This window comes from Babylonia areolata, chromosome 11, assembly GCF_041734735.1.
Source record: "Babylonia areolata isolate BAREFJ2019XMU chromosome 11, ASM4173473v1, whole genome shotgun sequence".
Taxonomy (NCBI): domain Eukaryota; kingdom Metazoa; phylum Mollusca; class Gastropoda; order Neogastropoda; family Buccinidae; genus Babylonia; species Babylonia areolata.
This window is the reverse complement of record NC_134886.1, coordinates 5,243,068-5,267,056: the sequence shown is the minus strand read 5'-3', so window position 1 is coordinate 5,267,056 and position 23,989 is coordinate 5,243,068. Positions and strand designations below refer to the sequence as shown.

Below are 23,989 nucleotides of genomic sequence, written 5' to 3'. Positions count from 1 at the left end.
TCGTGTAGTTTTGTGAAGGCCAGGGCGTTCAACAGCTCCACTTTGTGGTTGAGTTCATCTGACTTTGTTGCAGTTGTTTTGCTGATTATAATTTTTGTTGTGGGGTGTTTTGTTCTGATTGTTGTGACCGCTGCAACAAGGTTGTTGCATATTTTTTCAGCTGTCATATATTTTAGGTCGTTGATATGAGAGTGAATAAGTATGGCGTCTGGGTGTTCTGAATCATGCATGGAGAAATGTTCAATTGTTGACAATCTTCTTTTATCAATGTCCAGGCCATAAGAACGACCAAGTCTGTCTGCTTGCACTCATTTCAACACTGAGTCATGGAGCAGGGTAACTCGTGGACGTTGGGAAATTTTGTGGGTGTCCTGACGATTTTCGTCCTCGTCGTTGTCCGTTGTGTCGCTTTCAGAGTCCTGTGTTTCCTCTGAACTCTCCCTTGCCCAGCTGTTGGCGTTGTTTCCGTGTCTGTCTGCGTTCTGTTGTGGCGACCTCTTTTTCTGTGTAGTGGCTTTCTCTTTTGTCGTGTTTGGCTCCTTTTGAAGGGCCAGTTCGGGTTTTACTTGCGGATAATAAGTCACTTGAAGACTTTACAGCCATATTGATTGAGGGGGCTGCCTTCGCCCGTTCAACTGTTGATCCTGGTGTGACAGTGTTTGCTGCTGACCGGTGTCTGCTGTTTGGTTTTGTCATGAATAGCCGCAGTATGTGTGTTCTGACTATTGAAAGGGCACAATTCAACTGATGGTTTTACGGTGGATGTTGATTGAACAATTTGAGGGAGTGGACGAAAGTTTTGGGTTAGAGGGTTCATTCACAGTGGGTTTCTTTGGTGAGAAAAAGGACTTGATGGACGATTTCAGGTTTGTAAATGCCTTCTCTTCTGTTTGGACTGTGGTATGGGATGTGGTCACTTGAATGGATGGTTCCTGTGGGAGTTGGTGGGACTGCAGAGCTTTTATATTTGACATCAGTTCCTCTTGGCGTTTATGATGTTGAAGATCGGCAAGGGACGAGGCTACATTTTCCACTGCGCGCTCGAGGTTCCGCTGGATTGACGTCACTGTTTGGTATTGTGACATCAATAGCTTATTTGTGACCGTGCCAGGATAACTGACGTCATCTTTGTTTACGTCATTTTTATGTTCCGTTTCTTTGGGAAATAGGTTTTTCTGCTATAGCTTCATCGTAGAAAATGTCACTGCAAACTTTGCACGTATACTTGCGTGACGATTTCACGAACACACAAATCTGGTAGGTTGGGAGGTTTGTACATGAAAAATGAATTTGTTTGTGACAGTCGGAACATCGCAACGTGCGTTCTTCCGTTTCTTGTCCACATAAGCAGCTTTTCCTGTTTTCTATCATTTCATAGTTATCTTCATCACGGTACATCTGTTACTTCATCATTTTCATCATTTTCATCATTCATGTACTCACCGACATCGTAGATTGTCGGGTTTTCATGTCCAGCAAGTCGCATTGCTTCAAGTGCTTCGGCCATAGTTTCATAACCTTTATATGCTGCTCTTGAGAACCCAGTAACTGATCTTGAAGCGTCGTTCCAGTGTTTAAAAATTCCGCATTTTCTTCCGTTGCTGACGGCGTACAGTTTGTTATCTTTCCGTTTTGTTGCCATTTGTCGATGGTTGGCTGACAATGTATGAGATTGCAGGTTGATTGTAATTAAAATGAAGCGAATTTCTTGTTTACAGCCATTTGTTATCTGGTCTTTGGTGTGCTTCAGGGCTGTTTGCCCGTCTTGACGCTCGTCAGTGGGGATCAGTTTCCTCGGAGTGGTTGTGTGCGCTTCGTTTCTCTGTGTTCTGTGTTCTTCCAGCATTGGGGTTGTGGTACCTCTTCTGGAAGTGTTTGCAGCATTCCCACTTTCCGTGTCCATCCACCGACTTCCCTACCCTTCCACTGACCCTCCACGGTCTCCCCGGGAACCCCAGGTCTCCGTTGGCTGCTGCCGCCTGCCGCTGCCTTCCGTCGCCAGCGTTCTCTGGCCTGGTGCTCGGCTGTCTGGGTGTTCGTCTTCGTCGTCACTGTTCTTCGTGATCGTCTTCGCTGTTCTTCGTCTTCGTCGTCACTCACTGTTCGTCTTCGTCGTCGCTGTTCTTCGTCGTCGTCACTCACTGTTCGTCTTCGACGTCGCTATTTTTCGTGTTCGTCGTCGCTGTTCTTCGTCGTCGTCACTCACTGTTCGTCTTCGTCGTCACTGTTCTTCGTCGTCGTCACTTACCGTTCGTCGTCGTTGTCACTTACTGTTCGTCGTCTTCGTCACTACTTCATCGTCACTACCTCATCGTCACTACCTCATCATCAACGTTGTGCTTGTGTTTCCATGTCTTAAAGCTCTGTTTTTTTTGTGGGGGGTTTTGTGAGTGTTATTATTTATCCATTCTGTTGTCATTTAAGTGTTGTTGCAGCCACGGTTGTGGTTATTTGTTGGCAAGCTGTGTGTGTGATTAAATAAATGTAAGTGAACCCTGAATTGTTGTAGTCTGTGTTTGTGTTGTCTGGGTGTTAGTGCTGGGCTGGGTGGGGGTTTCTAGTCTGCTCTCTTACAGAGCGTGACAAAATGATGGAGATGCGGGGTACTTAGGTTAGTTAGGGTGGGGGAGGGTGTGACGTCTTGTTTTTGATTACTGTGTTGTTTTTTTTAAGGGTGAAGTGTCACTGGGTAGTTAGTTCCTTTTGAACTTTATTAAAGTATACTGTTGTTGACTGTTAGCGGATAAATGTTAAAATATTTTTATGTAATCAATCACCGACTAAAATCAGATATTCACTTTTCTTTTGGTTTTGGTTCTGTCACCCAGACCATTGGTGAGCTTTAAATCCGTCATACAACTGTTGTTTCTTCAATCATTGTCAGACAGCCAAACTGACTTTGGATAATGCTTTGACAGGAAGGTGGTATGGTAATCTCCCTTGATTTGTTTTGTATGTAACATTTTGAGTAGTCCATTGTGCTTGTCCTTCTGTGTTGCCATTTACCCAGAGTTGTTGGGTTCTTGCGTTGGGTTACGCTGCTGGTCAGGTATCTGCTTGGCAGATGTCGTGTAGCGTATATGGATTTGTCCGAACGCAGTGACGCCTCCTTGAGCTACTGAAACTGAAACTGCTGGGTTCTGGTCGTAGGACCAGAGGCGTTTTTGTTCGGTACTATCATGTGCCGTTTGGGGCTTTTTGCCCAATTGGATGGCACCCTCACGTGGGGATAAGTTTTCCTCTGGGTAGCCAAATTCTGTGTTATCGGAGTTTATATGTTTGCCATTTTACCCTAAAGTATGGGTTCTGGTCGCAGGACCAGAGGCGTTCTTTTGTTCAGTGATGTGCTTGTCTTTGGGATTCACCCTTTACCTACCTTTATGACTGTCAATAGATATTAACTTTATTTTCAACATGTATCATTTTGTTTTCAACAGATGTTTCATTTTCAACATGTATTCTATTTCAACTATTAAATGTGGATATTGCTGACTAATTCAATTGTCTATTGAAACGGGAACTTATTTTCTTTTGTACTTAACTACCAGCATTATTTTACAAGCTTTCAACTTTACTGTAGGATCAGCAACAGTTCAGCACTGCAATGCCTTTTGTCCCTGTATGGACTTTCACAACATGGAAGTGGGATGTCTGTGTGTCCAATGTCTTGTCATTCATTGTGACTGTTTTGTTTGTTCCAAATTTAAAATTTGAACTTGTGTGGGGGGTATTGTCGCAACTCATGACAATCACGTGTGAAGTTCTGTTTTGTGCATGCCCTTCCCCTCTCGCTCTCCCCAGCTTGCTTATCTTTTTGTATGTGTGACTCCCGGTTGTACGTTTTTCACGTGCAATCGTGGAGTCATGTGTTGTGTTCCTGTCACTGCTGAGCAGAGGTTCAAGCCTTTCTGTTCTGCCAGTGACAACTTCTCCAGGCTTTTCGCCTGAGGCCTTCTTGGAGGAAGGTCGTGTCTGTTGAGTTTGGGGCTTTTTGCCCACATGGCACCCTCACATGGGGATAAGCTTTCCTCCAGGGGGCCATGTTTTCTGTGTTGGGTGTGCTCCAGCTCAAGAGGTTTGCAGCATTCCACTTCCTGTGCCTCTGTCCTTCAGCCTGTGTTGGCGGGGCAGCGTTGTCGTTCCAGCTGCTGCTGACTGCTCCTCTTGCCCTCTTCTCATCACTGTCGTCGTTTGTGATACAGCTTCGTTTTCTTCAGCCTTCGTCGTCTTCATCAGTTTTCAGTTTTCACCGTCGAAGTCATCGTTTTCCTTTTGTGTTGTGCAGTGCTTCAGTTTATCTATTCGTCAAACGTCGTAAGTTCATTGTTAGCATTCTCCGGACTGACTGCCACTAGACGGCCGTGTCTTAAAGCTCTGTGTTTTGTGGGGTTTTATTTGTGTGTGTTATTTATCCATTCTGTCATCATTTAAGTTATCATTTCTTGCTAAGATTGTAGTTGTTTTATTAGTCAAGTTCTGTGTGTGATTGAATAAATGTGTGTGAACTCAGAATTATTTTAGTTTGTGTCTGTGTTGTCTGGGTGTTAGTGCTGGGTTGGGTGGGGTTTTCTAGTCCGCTCTGATATAGAGCGTGACAGTGTTTTTGAGGTGATGGGAATGTCTCCTTTACCTCGGACTTTTTTTTTTTTTTTTTTTTTTTTTTTGAATGCCGAGATTTTCCAAAATAACATGATTTAAACCGCGTTACGACTTCGATTGCCGCTGTTGATTCATTCCGCTAAAAGAACATGCTGAAATAATAATTTTTGAACGTCATCATTAAATCAGCGTTGCAGTGGGTAATACATTGGTTCTGGATCCAAACATCCGTGGTTCGAATCTGCATTGAAACCTTTTCTTCTTTTTTTTTTTCCCCTCGCGAAGCCGTATATGATCCTCATAATTATCGAATAGAGAAGACATTTTAACACACTCATTTTTGATTTTTTAAGTTTTTTTTTCATTTTCTTTGAGTGTGTACCACAAGTGAGTCTTGAAGGCCTTGCCTTTCTTGTTATTTCATTTTAGTCTAACGTTTTATACATACCTATGATGGGCTACCAACACACTGATAACGCGATAGGTTTATGGGTAGGTCAGACGCGTCTGCTCTCTCTCTCTCCAGCACGCACGGCCATCTGCGTGAAGAACAGTCTTCTCAAATTACATTCTTTGATAAAGCACTTGTTCAGTCGATCGATCAACCAACTCCTATCCAAAGTTTCAGTTTCTCAAGGAGGCGTCACTGCGCTCGGGCAAATGCATATACACTACACCACATCTGCTGCTCAGATGCCTGGCCAGCAGCGTAACCCAACGCGCCTAGTCAAGCCTTGAGTGCATGCATATATATTGTGTACCTATCAGAGTGAATTTCTTCTACTGAATTTTGCCAGAGGACAACCCTTTTGTTGTGTGTGGCACACCCGACATCGGTTTATCCACTCATTTGAGTGACAAGACGCTCAGTTTGATTTTGTCCAGCGCAGACTTGGAAGAAAAGGGGAGAGCGGAAATTAAACCCAGACCCTCACGGACACTGTATTGGCAGTTGAGCGTCTTAACCATTCTGCCGCTTTCCTCCTCCTGCCCAAAGGTGAATGTGTTCTGCCTTAGAATATGGACGATGTGGCCACTGAACGGAGTCTGACTGACTTTATTGAGGAATATGTGGGTTAAAGGTTTAATCCTCTTCGTGTCTCTGTGGCAATACGCCTACCACTGCAGAGAACACACCGGCATGTAATGTGCTGTTTGAGCTAGCTTCCTGTAGATAAAGCTGTTCTTCTTCGGCTCTTTTCCAGCTGTCCTGTGATACATTTTTCCATGAGATCGAGCTCGTTTTCAGTTTGGTGGCTAGCGATTGGCTGCTCTTGGAAATTCATCTGACCTGCACTCACTGTGGACAACTGTGGTCTGTCCTCACTGTGGACAACTGTGGCCTGCGCTCACTGTGAACAATCATGGCCAGACCTCACTGTGAACGATTATGGCCTGACCTAACTGAACAATCATGGCCTGCCCTCACTGTGAACGATTATAGCCTGCCCTCACTGTAGACATCTGCGCCCTCACTGTGAACAATCATGGCCTGCCCTCACTGTGAACAATCATGGCCTGGCCTCACTGTGAACAGTTAAGCCTGCCCTCACTGTAGATATCTGCGCCCTCACTGTGAACAACCATGGCCTGCCCTCACTGTGAACAACCATGGCCTGCCCTCACTATGACCTGTTATGGCCTGCCCTCACTGTGAACAATTAAAGCCTGCCCTCTCTTTGGATAACTGGTCTGGCCTCACTGTGAACAATGATGGCCTGCCCTCACACTGTGGCCTGCCCTCACTGTGAACAATCATGGCCTGGCCTCACTGTGAACAATTATGGCCTGCCCTCACTGGATAACTGTGGTCTGCCCTCACTGTGAACAATTATGGCCTGCCCTCACTGTGAACAATCATGGCCTGCCCTCACTGTTGATAACTGTGGTCTGCCCTCACTGTGAACAATTATGGCCTGCCCTCACTGTGAACAGTCATGGCCTGCCCTCACACTGTGGCCTACCTTCACTGAACAATCATGGCCTGCCCTCACTGTGAACAATCATGGCCTGCCATCACTGTGAACAATTATGGCCTGCCCCAACTGTGAACAATCATGGCCTACCCTCACTGTGGATAACTGTGGTCTGCCCTCACTGTGAACTATGATGGCCTGCCCTCGCTGTGAACAAACATGGTCTGCCCTCACTGTGAACAATCATGGCCTGCCCTCACTGTGAACAATTATGGTCTGCCCTCACTGTGAACAATCATGGCCTGCCCTCACTGTGAACAACGATGGTCTGCCCTCACTGTGAACAGTCATGGCCTGCCCTCACACTGTGGCCTACCTTCACTGTGAACAATCATGGCCTGCCCTCACTGTGAACAACTATGGTCTGCCCTCACTGTCAACAACGATGGTCTGCCCTCTCTGTGAACAATCATGGCCTGCCCTCACTGTGAACAACGATGGTCTGCCCTCACTGTGAACAATCATGGCCTGCCCTCACTGTGAACAACTATGGTCTGCCCTCACTGTGAACAATCATGGCCTGCCCTCACTGTGAACAACGATGGTCTGCCCTCACTGTGAACAATCATGGCCTGCCCTCACTGTGAACAACTATGGTCTGCCCTCACTGTCAACAACGATGGTCTGCCCTCTCTGTGAACAATCATGGCCTGCCCTCACTGTGAACAACGATGGTCTGCCCTCACTGTGAACAATCATGGCCTGCCCTCACTGTGAACAACGATGGTCTGCCCTCACTGTGAACAATCATGGCCTGCCCTCACTGTGAACAATTATGGCCTGCCCTCACTGTGAACAATCATGGCCTGCCCTCACTGTGAACAATCATGGCCTGCCCTCACTGTGAACAATTATGGCCTGCCCTCACTGTGAACAATTATGGCCTGCCCACACTGGATAACTGTGGTCTGCCCTCACTATGAATAATCATGGCCTGCCCTCACTGTGAACAATCATGGCCTGCCCTCACTGTAGACATCTATGCACTTTGAGTTCTGGTTCGAAGTCCCACCTTCAGCGACATTGATGTTTTCGTCAGCTTCACGTGACATATGTGATGATGGAGTGTGAGAGCCAGTGCAGGTGGTGTTGAGGTTATGGCTCCTAGAAGATACAAGAGATCAGGCAGTGAAAGAGAAACAAAACAAAACAAAACAAAAAGACAAACATTTACGCGAAACGGCAAGTGTCTTAACTCATGTCAGCCACAATGCGGGCGATGGAAGAAAATAGAAACACCCGTAGGTGCTGGGGAGGACCTAGAGAAGCACGGTCTCCACCCGCCCTTGGAACAATCCTGCACCACCCTTGGAGGCCTGCGCTGTGTTCACGATGGGTGCAGGCACGCACAGGACACTTCATTAAGAATTCAAGGGACATAACTGCTCCCGAACAGACAAGAGACCACAGGATTCGACTCGCGACAGCCTTAAAAGTATCCCCATGGGTGGTAGTACCAGCCAGTATTTCATGACTGCAGAGCCCACCGGCAAAAGACACCACCCTCCGGCTGCTGAGCACACCCCACAGACCAAACCGCCCCTGCCCGCAGATACATGAAGACAGTGCCACTCCAGGCACAGCCATACGGTCTTATGTGCCCTCAAGAGAGAATCCCCAAGTTGTAGTCTCTCCCACTGTCAACAGGACTTTCTTTGTGGTCAGTGGGTCTTTCCTCACCGTCACTGGACCTTTCTCCAGGGTCAGCCTAGTCCAGGCAAAGAAGAAAGAGAAACACCCGTAGGTGCTGGGGGAGGACCCAGAGAAGCACAATGCGGGCGATGGAAACACGACCAGCCCGCAACTCCCACCCCCCATTCCGCCATTTCCCACCCCTTCATCTCCCCCCGCTTGAAAACATAGCATAGCTGCTTTAGGCAGTCGGGACATTGATTCAAAATCTTTACATGCTACGCTCGGTTATAAGGGGAGGGGCGGGGGTGGGGGGTGGGGGCAAACTAAAAACGGGAGCAAAGAAAAAGGAAGGTTTTTAGTAAAATGTTTTTCTTCGATGTAGAAATCGAAGTTTACACTTATCCTTCAAAAAAGTGTATGGAATATAACGTCAAAACACAAGATTGGAAGGTTATAAAGGGGGGGGACGGGAGCAAGGGAGGGGGGAAAGAGAGAGAGAGAGAGAACGAACTGACGAACGAACGACCGACCGAACCTTTCTTTTTATTTTCTAGGGAAGTGGAATGAGTATGCATGTGCTTTTTTTTTTTTTTTTTAATCCAGCCTTCAAAGCAAAAAGAAAACAAGAGAGGCAAGGCCTTCAAGACTCGCTTGTGACATGCACTTACTACAACAATTGAATCAAAACACACACAAAAATCAATTGCAAAACAAAAGTCATGTGTGTCACGCGTCGACATATCCAGAATGTGAGACTCCCCTTAGCTGACAGATTTCTGTAAGCCGCCAGATAGGCTGGCAACACGTTAGGCCCGAATCCCACGTGCGAACCAACTCGCGTCAGTGAGTTGTGTTTTGGTTTTTGATTTGTTCCTGTATCTTTCTGGCACTCCACTGTCAACTGCTGTGAGAGTCATTTCGACCAGGGGTTTTGGGGGTTGATCTTCCCATGTCTTCTGCTGTGGTGAAGCAGCAGGTTGTCGTCATTTGTCGGCGGGCGTTGCAACGGCTGGAACACCAGTTCCAGGTTTTTCACATAACCTGTCTGAGGTGAGGGTGTGTGATGTTTCCTTGGTCGGCTGGTTGTTTGGACTTGCAGGAATGGTGGTGGAGGGAATGACAGAGGCTGTGAATGCATGTTTGTTTGAATTTGCTGCAGCTGTTCATGTTATTTTGTTAAGTGATGCCGTGAATATACGTGTTCCTATCATCATTGTGTTTGTGTTCATGAAGAAATATTAATAATGTTTATTATTTTGGGATAAATTAAATTAAATCGAGTCAAAGTTAAATATATTATTGTAACGGCAGGTTGGATGGGCGGGATGATGGGTTGGGTGTGACTAGCATCTTTCAGAGTCAGAACTGACACTTTGCCATTCTTAGGTTTTTTTCTTCCATTGTGCCCGTTTGGACGGTTCCACTCCTCTGCTGGTTGTGGCTGTGGGCTGGAGGGAGGTCTGCATGGTGCGGGACTGGCAGTGTTCTGCGGCAGCGGCGCAACCGCGTCGACGATAACAGCGACAACAGCGTCGGCTGGAAGAATTTGGTCGCTGTGTCCCCCAACTATCTCCCTTATCCCATCCATTCCTGACCGCTGGTGTATACTGCGGCGGCAGAGGCTGAACACAGCAGACTATATTTTTTGTGTGTTTGTAATCGCGTGAGAGGGGTAGTTGTCAGTATTGTTTTGTTATTGAATTTCGTGTTCGAAAATACCAAATTTTTTTTTAATTTTTTTATTATTTTTTTTAATAAATGTTATTTCAAGTGGGATCTGGTTGTTCCGACTGGTGCGGAGGGCTGACAGATTCATTGTTGAGTTTTTGTCATCGTTCGTCCGTCTGTCTGTCACTCTGTCAGCCGTAGCGTGACATCTTGGGGGCTCGTCCGGGATAGTTGGCGCAGTGTCCGGTGTGGTGTTATTCCTTGTCGGGTCGTGTGCTAACTTTTATGATACAGGTTACGCCAACCAGAGTTCAACTTTTTGATTTTTTTGCCTTGTGTCTGTCAGCGTATTTATGTGTGAAGATTTATATGTATATTCGTGTGTATTTGCTATTTTGGATGTAATTATCATTGTTGCTTTTAATGTTGTATTCAGAATTTAGTATGATACAAACCACAGTGAGTACTCCAATCTCAGTATCTCCATTATATTCAGGGTCCGGCTGTCCGAACGCGAGCTAGGTTGGCCGCTCTTGATTCACTCACTCCCACTTCCAGAGTTCCTACTGCTATAACTACTGCAGCTTCTTTGAGTTCGGCGGTCAAAACTGTTTCCAGTACTGCCAGAGAAACTGCTGCATTGTCCGCTTCAGCTGGTATGGCTTTTGGTGGAGCAGATTTGTCTATTTCGTCACTGGGGCGAGATTTGGGGTTCTTGAATCAAAATGTATCGGGTGCAGGCAGTTTTCTGGAATCTAACCCATTGGATCGAGAGACTGCAGATGTTTATAGACAGGCGCTATCTTTGGGGCTTAGAGGTAATGATTTGGTGCAGTTCATGAAAGCGGAATTGCGTAATAGGCGAGAGGCGCGTTTGGGAGAACAAGAGCGGACAGGCTTGCACGTGAGCAGCAGGAAAGACGTGATCGCTTAGACAAAGAAAAATGGGAACGCACTCAAAAAGAACGCGAGTTGGAGGCTCGTTTCAAGATAGAGGAGGAGACGAGTGCTAGAATGTCCTCTGTGGGGCAGAGTGATGAGGTTCACGCAGGGCCAGAGTTCACAAAGTTCAAGCTATCGTTGCTGATTTTCGATGCTAAGGATGATCTTGAAACATACAGTTTGAGAGTCTTTTGCAGTTGCAGAACTGGCCACAAGATCAGTGGGGTGTCGTTTTGAGCACCAGATTGAGGGGAAAGCCTGCTGATGTGTGCAACAGATTGGAACCGTCAGAGAGATTTCAGTACACAACTATGAAAAAGGCGCTGATGACTTACTATCAGTTAACTGCTGATTCTTACCGCAAGAAGCTCAGGAGTGCAAGGCGCCAGTTCAATGAGTCATACAGTCAGTTCGCTACTCGGATTTCGCTGTATCTGGAGAAGTGGATAGAATTAGCTGGGAAAGAAAGATTACAGGGGATTATCTGACTTGATGTTGCAGGAACAGTTTCTTCAGTTCTTGTCAGTTGATCTGGTTACCTTCATTCGAGAGAGGAAACCCGAGTCATTGCAGAAGATGGCTGATTTGGCTCAGGATTACTCTGAGGCTCGTCAGATTCAGAACAGGCGGGGAGGAGTATGTGGGGGTCAAGTGAGTGGCTCTTCGAGTGACAGGCAAAACAGCTCACAGGAAAAGAGCGGAAGTGGAACAGCAAGTGGCTCTAACAGCCTTAAGTGCTTTGGTTGCTGCCAAGTTGGGCACCTGAAACGGGACTGTCCCAAAAAGAAGGGAAGTGTGAACACGGTTATTGTCACCTCATCTACAGCGTCCAAGGCATGCACTGTGACTGCTGATCGGTACGATCCCATTCGTGACGCGTTTAACGGCCATTCCGTTCGGTTTCTGAGAGAGACTGGAGCCTCTAGAGACTCTGCTGGTCAGATCAGAATTTGTGTCAGATGACTATTTAGAAGAGCATTGCGATGTTGTTGGGGTTGGGTCCAATTCACATCGTTGTCGAGTCGCAGCTGTGAAGCGTGACTCTCCATTCATCGAAGGGACATTCAAGGCAGTCGTTTTACCTTCCTCAGTCTACCCTGCTATCATCGGCAATAGCCTCACCAATTTGGACGGGACAGAGAGATTTGTACCTGTTGAGCCTTGCCTGGAGTTCGCAGCTTCTGTTCAGACTCGTGCTCAAGCTCGGAGAGCAGGTAAAGCTACGACTCCACTGTCCACCAGTACTCCCAAAATAGGTGACATCACGCCTGAAAAACTGAGGGAGACCCAAGCATCTGACCCAACACTGGATCGGGTAAGAGAGTTGGCTGGAAGCAATGTACAAGCACGGCCGGGTAAAGCCACATTTGAAAAACAGCAAGGTATCCTGTATCGAGTCTTCTTGGACAATAAGGGTGCCCAGTACAAGCAAGTAGTGGTGCCAAACTGTCTTAGGAAGTCCTAAGACTTGGACATGACGCACCAATGGCTGGTCATTTTGGCGCTGCCCGGACGCGAAGTCGCATCTGGAGAGATTTCTTTCTGGTCAGGTCTGTGTGGGGACGTGCGGCGGTACTGCCAGTCCTGCGACACGTGTCAAAGGATGATGCCGCGGGGACGGGTCAAGAAAGTGCCTCTTGGCCGAGTGCTACTGATCGACTCGCCATTCCGCCGGGTAGCTGTAGATCTGATTGGACCGCTTCCTGTGTCAGAGCGAGGCCATCGGTATGTTTTGGTTATCGTCGATTACGCCACAAGATATCCAGAGGCAGTACCTCTCGAGTATTGAGACGGACAAAGTTGCAGAGGCCCTCTGGGGTATCTGGTCACGTGTAGGCATTCCAGAGGAGGTGATTTCTGACCAAGGAGGCCAGTTTGTGGGCTCTGTAATGAAAGAGGTAAATTCACTGCTTTCCATCAAGGGCATGGCCACCACTCCTTGTCATGCCCAAGCGAATGGTTTAGTGGAAAGATTCAATGGCACGCTCAGTCCGTACTAAAAAAAACTGTGCATGGAACAGCCCAGTCAGTGGGACCGTTATTTGCCAGCCATGTTGTTCTCGTATCGGGAGGTTCCTCAAGAATCACTGGGGTTTTCGCCATTTGAACTGCTTTGTGACCGAACGGTGAGAGGACCCATGCAAGTGCTGCGTCAGTTGTGGACGAAAGAAGACACTCCAGACGAAGTACGAACAACTGCAGAGTACGTGGTCGACCTGAAGAATCAAATTCAAGACACCTGTCAACTCGCGCAACAAAACCTCTCCCAAGCATCTGAACGGTACGCTCGCCATTTCAACAGAAAGACTGAGAAAAGAAGCTTCAAGGAGGGAGATGAAGTTCTGTTGTTGCCGAAAAAGCACAACAAACTGGAGCTAAGCTGGAAGGAACCATTCCGCATAGTTGAGAAGGTTGGAGAGCTGGACTATCGAGTGAAGGTGGGTCATCGCAACAAACTGTACCACACCAACCTGATGAAGAGATATTTTTCTCGTCCTCAGACTGACTGTGGCAGTGGTTGTTCACGAGAAAGAAGGGGAGGCAAGTGAGGAAGTGAAGGAGGCAGGATCAACACTGCCAACTCTACCCTTGCAGGTGGAAGAAAGTGTGGAGGATGTAAAGGTCAATCCCGACCTCGACCCAAGTCAGAAAAGAGACGTGAAGGAAATCTGCCAAAGATTTCCCTTTTGTCTCACGGATCTACCGAAAGTCACCACCCTTGAAGAGTGTGAACTCACTCTGCTAGACAACAAACCGGTGTGTCCAGAGGTTGATAATTTCATGGACGATATTCTCGTCGCCACTGTGTTCTGGAAGAAGCATCTTGGAAGTGCTAGATCTCGTTCTCCAACGGTTGCAAGACGTTCAGTTGACGGCCAAACCGTGCAAGTGTTTCATAGGTTTCCGCAAGCTTTGCTACCTCGGGTATGTGGTGGGTGATGGACAACTTCAGCCTGAGGAAGACAAGGTGGCACGCATTGTGGCTGCAGCACCCCCCAGAACGAAGAAAGAGGTCAGAGCCTTTCTTGGATTGGCAGGATTCTACAGACGATTTGTGCTGCCATCGCTGGACCCTTGACTGATTTGACCAAGAAAGGACAACCAGAGAATGTGTTGTGGACTTTTGCTTGTGACCGAGCTTTCACAGCATTGAAAGGACATTTAGGGCGTCAGCCTGTTGTACAGTTGCCATACTTATCCAAGACCTTTATTCTGAGGACGGATGCTTCTGACGCCGGACTGGGGGCGGTACTTCTCCAAGAGTACGATGAGGAATCAAGGCCTGTTGCCTATGCAAGCCGCAAACTCGGTGCTGCTGAAGGGAAATATGCGGTAGTGGAGGAGTGTTTGGGCCATACGTAAGTTTGAGCAGTTTCTGTATGGTCAACATTTCATTGTGGAGACTGATCACCAACCCATTGCATTTCTGCAGCGCTGTCGACCGTCCAGGAACAGACTGGGAAGAGACAGCTCAATTGGGAGGAATGGATCAGTCAGGCCTGGTCCCCCCCCCCCCCCTATTCTGTGTTCAAAACATGTACACAAATATAATTATATATATATATATATGAACACAACAAACTTTAATTTTATCATATCTATCATCTTGTAATCTCTGTGTCTCTTTCTCATACACATCTAATTCAGTAAATACATTCCACATTTGAATCTATTTTGTTACAGAACCACACACACACACACGTGAGCACAACAAACTCTTTCATTTAATATATATTTGTCTCTGTGTCTGTCTCTCTCTGTCTGTCTCTCTCTCTGTGTCTGTCTGTCTCTCTCTCTGTGTCTGTGTGTGTCTGTCTCTCTCTCTCTCTGTGTCTGTCTGTCTGTCTGTCTGTCTGTCCCTCTCTCTCTGTGTCTGTGTCTGTCTGTCTGTCCCTCTCTCTCTGTGTGTCTGTCCCTGTCTGTCTGTCTGTCTGTCCCTCTCTCTGTCTGTCTGTCTGTCCCTCTCTCTCTCTGTGTCTGTGTCTGTCCGTCCCTCTCTGTGTCTGTGTCTGTCTGTCTGTCCCTCTCTCTCTGTGTCTGTCTGTCTGTCCCTCTCTCTCTGTGTCTGTCTGTCTGTCTGTCCCTCTCTGTCTCTGTCTGTCTGTCTGTCCCTCTCTGTCTCTGTCTGTCTGTCTGTCCCTCTCTCTCTGTGTCTGTGTGTCTGTCTGTCCCTCTCTCTCTCTGTCTGTCTGTCCCTCTCTCTCTCTGTCTGTCTGTCCCTCTCTCTCTCTCTGTCTGTCTGTCTGTGTCTGTCCGTGTCTGTCCCTCTCTCTCTCTGTCTGTCCCTCTCTCTCTGTCTGTCCGTCTGTCTGTCCCCCTCTCTGTCTGTCTGTCCGTCTGTCTGTCCCTCTCTCTGTCTGTCCCTCTGTCCGTCTCTCTGTCCCTCTCTCTCTGTCCGTCTCTCTGTCTCTCTCTGTCCCTCTCTCTGTCTCCCTGTCTCCCTCTCTGTCTCCCTCTCTGTCTCCCTCTCTGTCCCCCTCTCTGTCCCTCTCTCTGTCCCTCTGTCTGTCCGTCTCTCTCTGTCTGTCTGTCCCTCTGTCTGTCCGTCTCTCTCTCTCTCTCTGTCCCTCTCTCTGTCCCTCTCTCTCTGTCTGTCTGTCTCTCTCTCTGTCCCTCTCTCTCTCTGTGTCTGTCTCTGTCCCTCTCTCTCTCTCTCTGTGTCTGTCTCTGTCTGTCTGTCTCTCTGTCCCTCTCTCTCTCTCTGTCTGTCTGTCTCTCTCTGTCTCTCTGTCTGTCCCTCTGTCTCTCTGTCTGTCCCTCTCTCTGTCCCTCTCTCTCTCTGCCCCTGTGTCTCTGTCTCTCTCTGTCTCTCTCTCTGTCTCTCTGTCTCTCTGTCTCTCTCTGTCTCTGTCTCTGTGTCTGTCCCTCTGTCTCTGTCTCTCTGTCTCTGTCCCTGTCTGTCTCTGTGTCTGTCCCTCTGTCTGTCCCTGTGTCTGTCCCTGTCTCTGTCTCCGTCCCTGTCTATGTGTCTGTCCCTGTGTCTGTCCCTGTCTCCCTGTCCCTGTGTCTGTCCCTGTGTCTGTCCCTGTCTCCCTGTCCCTGTGTCTGTCCCTGTGTCTGTCCCTGTGTCTGTCCCTGTGTCTGTCCCCCTGTCCCTGTGTCTGTCCCCCTGTCCCTGTGTCTGTGTCTGTGTCTGTCCCCTTGTCCCTGTGTCTGTCCCTGTCCCCGTCCCTGTGTCTGTCACCGTCCCCCTGTCCCCGTCCCCCTATCTGTCCCTGTCCGTCCCTGTCCCTGTCCCCCTGTCTGTCCCTGTGTCTGTCCCCGTCCCCCTGTCTGTCCCCGTCCCGCTGTCTGTCCCTGTGTCTGTCCCCCTGTCCCCGTCCCCTGTCTGTCCCTGTGTCTGTCCCTGTGTCTGTCCCCCTGTCCCCGTGTCTGTCCCTGTGTCTGTCCCCCTGTCCCCGTCCCACTGTCCCCGTGTCTGTCCCCCTGTCCGTCCCTGTGGCTGTCCCCGTCCCCCTGTCTGTCCCTGTGTCTGTCCCTGTCCCCCTGTCCCTGTCCCCCTGTCTGTCCCCGTCCCTGTCCCCCTGTCTGTCCCTGTGTCTGTCCCCGTCCCCCTGTCTGTCCCTGTGTCTGTCCCTGTCCCCCTGTCTGTCCCTGTGTCTGTCCCCCTGTCCCCGTGTCTGTCCCTGTGTCTGTCCCCCTGTCCCCGTCCCTGTGTCTGTCCCCGTGTCTGTCCCTGTGTCTGTCCCCGTCCCACTGTCCCCATGTCTGTCCCTGTGTCTGTCCCCCTATCCGTCCCCCTGCCTGTCCCCGTCCCCCTGCCTGTCCCCGTGCCTGTCCCCCTGTCTGTCCCCCTGTCCATGTGTCTGTCCCTGTCTCTGTCCCCCTGTCCCTCTGTCCCCGTGTCTGTCCCCGTCCCCGTCCCCCTGTGTCTGTCCCCGTCCCCCTGTTCCCCTGTCTGTCCCCCTGTCCGTCCCCCTGTCTGTCCCTGTCCCCGTGTCTGTCCCCCTGTCCGTCCCTGTGTCTGTCCCCGTCCCCCTGTCTGTCCCCCTGTCTGTCCCCCTGTCCCCGTCCCCGCGTCTGACCTCGTCCCCCTGTCTGTCCCCCTGTCCCCGTCCCCCTGTCTGTCCCCCTGTCCGTCCCCCTGTCTGTCCCCGTCCCCGTGTCTGTCCCCGTCCCCGTGTCTGTCCCCGTGTCTGTCCCCCTGTCTGTCCCCCTGTCCCCGTGTCTGTCCCCCTGTCCCTGTGTCTGTCCCCCTGTCCCCGTCCCCCTGTCCCCCTGTCTGTCCCTGTCTCCGTCCCCCTGTCCGTCCCTGTGTCTGTCCCCGTCCCCCTGTCTGTCCCTGTGTCTGTCCCCCTGTCCCTGTCCCCCTGTCCCTGTCCCCCTGTCCCCGTCCCCCTGTCTGTCCCTCGTGTCTGTCCCCGTCCCCCGTGTCTGTCCCCCGTGTCTGTCCCCGTCCCCCGTGTCTGTCCCCCGTGTCTGTCCCCCTGTCCCCGTCCCCCGTGTCTGTCCCCCTGTCCCTGTCCCCGTGTCTGTCCCCGTCCCCGTGTCTGTCCCCCTGTCCATGTGTCTGTCCCTGTCCCTGTCCCCCTGTCTGTCCCTGTCCCCGTCCCCGTCCCCCTGTCTGTCCCCGTCCCCCTGTCTGTCCCCCTGTGTCTGTCCCCGTCCCCCTGTCTGTCACCGTCCCCGTGTCTGTCCCCCTGTGTCTGTCCCCGTCCCCCTGTGTCTGTCCCCGTCCCCCTGTCTGTCCCCGTGTCTGTCCCCCTGTGTCTGTCCCCGTCCCCCTGTCTGTCCCCGTCCCCCTGTCTGTCCCCGTCCCCGTCCCCCTGTCTGTCCCCGTCCCTGTCCCCCTGTGTCTGTCCCCGTCCCCCTGTCTGTCCCCCTGTCCGTCCCCCTGTGTCCGTCCCCCTGTGTCTGTCCCCGTCCCCCGTGTCTGTCCCCCGTGTCTGTCCCTGTGTCCGTGTCTGTCCCTGTGTCCGTGTCTGTCCCTGTCTGTCCCCGTCCCGCTGTCCCCGTCCCCCTGTCCCCGTCCCCCTGTCCCTGTCCCCGTATCTGTCCCCCCTGTCCGTCCGTGTGTCTGTCCCTGTCCGTCCCTGTGTCTGTCCCCCGGTCTGTCCCCGTATCTGTCCCCGCGTCTGTCCGTCCCCCTGTCTGTCCCCGTGTCTCTCCCCCCGTGTCCGTCCCCGTGTCTCTCCCCGTGTCTGTCCCCGTCCCCCTGTCTGTTCCCGTCCCCGTCCCCCTGTCTGTTCCCGTCCCTGTCCCCCTGTCCCTCCCCGTCCCCCTGTCCGTCCCCGTCCCCCGTGTCTGTCCCCCGTGTCTGTCCCCGTCCCCCTTGTCCGTCCCCGTTCCCCGTCCCCCGTGTCTGTCCCCCCTGCATATTATAATAACTGGATGACATATCATTCCGTAAACAGATGAGACTGTCTTCTCTTTGAGAGAGGGGTCTTAATCTTGTTCATCCAGTGGATTAGAGAGGGAGGGGGAGAGAGAGACGCACACACAGACATGCAGAGAGACAGACAGATAGGGGGAAAGGTGAAGAGACTGGCGGGGGAACAGAAAAAGAATCTTACACGAAAAGATCACGAGTGTAAAAGAAAACCTAGTGCACTTGGAAGCCCGTGTGTGTGTGCAACAAAAAGAAAGAACTCCATCCTGGACTCCCTGCAGCAGGTGAAATATGATGGGGACCGGGAGGGAAGAAAGTCAACAACTTGGAGTGGTAGGGTACATTCATTTCGCAGTGAACCGTGCAAACATCCCTCACTGTGCCTCTCTCTCTCCGCCCCACGCGACAAAGAGCGTTCGGAGAATGGGGCCAAGATGGCCCACCATTGCACATCTGCAAATCGAGAAAACACATAAGACACTGCCTGGATTTTTATTTAATACGCAGACAGACACACTAATAGTAATAGTATCAATAATAATAAGAATAATGATAATAATAATAATGTAAAAAAACAACTGTGTTCTGAAAGTGTGTTGTGGTTCGATTCTAATAGAAGAGGGGAGCAGACAGGGGGATATAGGATCGACTAATGATGCACTCACTCACTCTCTCCTCACATCAATAGCAGGGCCACATGGAGTGTTTTATTTATAGAGTGTTTACTTTACAATACAAAACACACTAAGCAGTTCACCCTACTTAGCAAAAGCGGCACACACTGCCTACTTCAAGTACTTCCTACAAGCAGCACCTACAAGCAGCACACAGCCCAACAGGAATTTCCCTGCTCCTCACATCACTGATCAGTCAGTCACCCTGTGTCAGTCAGGTTTTTTTTTCTGGCAGACAGCTAAGAACTGGCTGTGCTGACTGGTTTTATTCCTTCCCACAACATTCTGTGCATACTAATGCAAGCTACAACACTCACTCCCCCAACTAGTTGAACTGAAATAACCAATCTTTGCTTGTCCTGGTGACGCTATGTGAATGACTGACAGATTCACTGCTTAATCCCAATTCAACAGATTGATCTGATTTGCTACAATTCTACCCACTTGGCAATACACTTGGGGTGTGGGGGTAGGGGGTGGGTGGCGGAGGTAGAATAAATCTTACAAGACATAAATAAACACAGTAAACAGTTAAAGCTCATAATTTGGCACAGCATTCAAACGCAAATCTTTCCCCAGTCTTGCCGGGTAGTACGTCGCTTACTCTCACTAACAAACTTAGAACAGTACCCGTGTCATTATATTGTTGTATATCCCTTGAAAAGGGTTTCAAAAAGAGTGTGTGGCGGTGAGCAGGAAGAGATGATTAACAGAGGACAAACTTCAAGCCAACGCCTTTTCCTGTCTTGCCTAACGCTCCACGTCATAATTCATTCCTGTGCAGGTAATGCCAGCTATGTGACAGCGTTATGTGACAACTAAAACGTGACTGAATGTGTGTGTGTGTGTGACAGTAGCTGTGTGTGCGACGTTTCCTTGCGTGAGTACACGTGTGTGTGTGATGGACAGACAGACAAAGAGCAGAAGAAGAATATGTATGCACGCACAAATTAATAAAACATGAAACAAGTGGTGTCTTTCTCTGGGCGATATGAGGAAAACTAAGAGAGAGAAGAGAGACAGTGAGGAGCAGAGTATCAGTTTCAGTAGCTCAAGGAGGCGTCACTGCGTTCGGTAAAATCCATATACGCTACACCACATCTGCCAAGCAGATGCCTGACCAGCAGCGTAACCCAACGTGCTTAGTCAGGCCTTGAGAAAAAAAACAAAACGATAAAATAAAATCAAGAGAGGCAAGGCCTTCAAGACTCACTTGTGATACACTTAAAAAAAAAAATCCAAGCTTTTTATGTATCGGGTATAATTTCAAAATGTAATGTTTAAGATGAGAAAGATCAGTTTAAAGCAAATTAACTCCCCTAGCATTACAGAGTAATTTCCCTTTTTTACTATCTGCACCAAAACGTTTGCAAAATAAATAAAACTTCCATGCTTAGCAAAAGAAGTTCCTGTTTGAACAAAAAATGATAATGACTGCTCTAGCTGTTGGATCAGAATATCAGATCAAAGTGCCAAGTTTAGAGAATACAAAAAATATGAATATAACAGTAAATGCAGTTTGCATATAATTAGGCTTCATTCTTTATATTTTTGTGCCCATCCCATAGGCGCAATATTGTTTTAAACAAGATGACTGGAAGAACTGAATTTTTCCTATTTTTATGCCAAGTTTGGTGTCAACTGACAAAGTAGTTGCAGAGAAAATGTCAATGTTAAAGTTTACCACGGACACACAGACACACACACACACACACACCACAAACGAACACCGGGTTAAAACAGACTCACTTTGTTTACACAAGCGAGTCAAAAATAAATAATAAAAATAAATGAAATAAAGTATCCAAAAACAACAACAAAAAAACCCAAAAATAAACAAAAATAAAAATAAAGAGCTGAAAAAGAAGAAGCAGAAGAAACACACACACACACACACACAAGTGCTAAAGTTATACAGAAGTACGTTTTATTTCATCCAGTACCCGCCTTAAAACTGAAGCGTTCATACTACAGAAGAGAGAGAGGAGGGGGGGGGGGTTCGGGCGGGGGGTGGAGACAGACGTTTAAACAGACACCAACAGAGACAGACACAGAATATCAGTATCAGTAGATCAAGGAGGCGTCACTGCGTTCAATTCGGACAAATCCATATACGCTACACCACCACATCGGTGGCTGACCAGCAGCGTAACCCAACGCGCTTAGTCAAACAGACAGAGAAACAAAGACAGAGAAAGTAAGAGGTCAGAGTTCCCGGACACAGTTTTCCTCCACGTCAGTCAAATACACGTCCGCAGTCACAGCGTACAATCACAGTGACGATCGTTCGAGCTAAATATAGCAACTTACGACCGATAAAAACGAAATCATAAAGCGGCTTGGGCAGTCATTCCCAATTCATTTCAGCCAGGGATCCCGAAGCACCTCGTTTGTTTTTCTGAAACCTGTCGTTTGTGTAAAGTTTGTATTGATCGTATGTGTGTGGCGTTCAAAATTGAGGTAAGTTTATTAGAATTATTAGTGTGTTATTCTTCGGGAAATCCCGATACGTGTCCCGGTAGCGATTTTAGTGGATTGAAACACTTTTTCCTCCCCCTGGTATAATGATAATCTCTCGATACTGTTAGGCTTCTCCGATCTAACTCCTATATTTTAACGGAGAAAAATCTAAGTGGCACTTATTCCCTTAACTTTCTTCTTGCATTCGTTTTAAATCGACGATTACATGAACAGGAAGGCGGGTTTGCTGTTCGCGTGGTATAAGGGAGGCAATCCATACTAATCAAGACGTGTTTCTTGGTAGACGTTACGTCCCCTCTTTAATTATTTTATCTTATTTTTTCCCCAATCCAACCAAGAATATATTCGCGCTCACTTCTGTGCGATCGCGCATGCGCACACGCAGACAAAGATACACGCTCACGCATAAAAAAACCCCCTCTCCACCTGTGTCTTTCTGTAAAGCCGGCCATATGACTAAAATGAACAAATTCCCATCTGGTCGTTTAGTGGTTGAAGGGAGGCAATCCTCAGTTTGTAAGACGTTTCCTGGTAATTGTTACGTCCCTTTATTATTATTTTTTTTTTAATTTTTTTTTTTTTTTTAGTTTTGTTTCACCTATCTGAGTAGCGTTCGCGCGTCCGCTCACGCAGACGAGCATACACGTTCTCGCATAAAATAACAATTCTTCTCAGTCTCTTTCTGCAAAGCCGGCAATATGACTGAAAAAAAAACTTTTCCACATGACTTCAACTCATACATCAAAATCATTCAAGCATAATAATAATAATAATAAAAATAATAATTATGACTTACTTGACTTATTCCTCTTGATTCCGTGGGGAACATAGGGCCGCAACAACACTCCTCCAACGCACCCGGCTCTGGCTGGTCCTCTTCAGTTCGGCCCACGTCATTCCGGCCGCCCTTGTCTCTGCCTCAATGCTTCTCCGCCAGTTCTGCTTCGGACGGCCAACTTTAATAATAATTATAATGGACACATATATAGCACACTATCCAGATATCGGCTGTATGTGATTTACAAGAAAACACTCGCGTTCACACACCAAAATGTGACTTGCACACACACACACACATTAACACGCACATGTACATAGCAGCTATCTGCCACCCATACGCACACATAGGCACGCACAAACACACACAGACGCACGCGCGCGCGCGCGTACACACACACACACACACACACACACACACACACAAACCAAAACAAAAAAACCACAAATACACATTCATATACATTGATGTAAACATACACATATACACACATAGTCAAACAGAACTAACGCAAAGGAAGTGAACCTGCCACAACTGAACTTATCGCTTGAGGGAAGAGGTGAGTTTTGAGACCAGATTTGAAAGATGCAAGGGAGTTCGAAATAACAGAGGTTACCAGGGAGCTTGTTCCACGACTTTGGTGATAGAAAAGAAAGCGATATATATTTCAAAACATATCTATAAATCTTTATGTACTTTCTTGTTTTCTTTCATTTTGCAAAACATTATTATTATTATTTGTTCAACATACTTCCAATGGAATAAACAAATAACCCCTTTTGGAAAAAAAAAAGTTTTAATTAAGATCTTAGTATTCTAAGAAACGTGTGCATCTTTTAATCACTTTACCTGATCCCCATGTACAATATATCACTGCCTCAGAAAAATGATTCTCGTTTTCATGGAATGGCAAAACAAGTGAAATTAGAAAGTCTGTTGTATACAATCAATACAGCGAGGGTGGTCTAGGAATGATAAATGTTTAGAGTCGGTTTTCTTGCTTCAATGAAGAAAAGATGGTTGAGAAGACCAATGCCTGAATCAATCTGGAAGACCCTTACTATTAATATGTATCAAATGTTGACCAGTATTGAATCTTTTGGTGCAGAATATGCAAATTTTGTCATACAATAAACGGATAACCGTTTTGGAAGGATGTAATGAACCACCACCACCACTACCACTACCACTACTACTACTACTACACGCACGCTCGCGCGCTCGCGCGCACGCGCGCACAAAATGTCAATGAACTGTAGCCCAGTTTCTATACATTTTATGGCTATGTAGTTCTGACTAACAGATATAAACTTTTAAACAGCAAAACGTGACTGTGTTACGTACGTGTGTGTGTGTGTGTGTGTGTGTGTGTGTGTGTGTGTGTGTGTGTGTTTTGCTTATGTTTCAGTTTCTCTTTTGTCTCGTTTTGATTGAAAGTATTTACTTGCATAATGTAAATGTTAAAAAAATGTTAAGAAAAAGAACCCCCCTCCCCCCCCCCCAAAAAAAAAAAAAATCTAAATTTTTTAAAAAAACAAACAAAACAAACTCCCAACCATTTCAATTATAAGCAACTAATGTTAATCACTTAAAACTCCGAGGGACGGGCAAGACAAAGAGCCCACTTACTGCTTTTTTTAGCCCCGCGTGTCTGAGAGACGGCGTGTCTCCAGAGACATGTAGACCAGCCGTCCCCCCAGTGGGTGCGTTCAGCACCAGTCCATCAAGCCCGCAGCCTCCCTTTCTTCTGGCCTCATGTCATCAGTCCAGGTGTTTCTCGTGTACCTGTCACCACAAAGCTGTTTTGGGAACGTACAGGTGTGATTGTCGCGTGCAACTTTCAAACAAAAAGTTATGGCCAACTTTGGAAGGAGTTTGTGAGATATTTAAAGGAAAAGTGTTTACA

The 23,989-nt window shown here is 48.0% G+C and overlaps 1 protein-coding gene across 1 annotated transcript in view; it reads left to right on the top strand.

Moving 5' to 3' along the window:
* The first annotated feature begins 21,171 nt into the window (after nt 1–21,171).
* LOC143287275 (uncharacterized) overlaps nt 21,172–23,989 on the top strand; it is a 29,430-nt gene continuing 26,612 nt past the window's right edge. The window contains exon 1 of the mRNA XM_076595221.1: nt 21,172–21,284. The gene's annotated coding sequence lies outside the window, so the exon portion shown is untranslated. The remainder of the gene's footprint in view (nt 21,285–23,989) is intronic.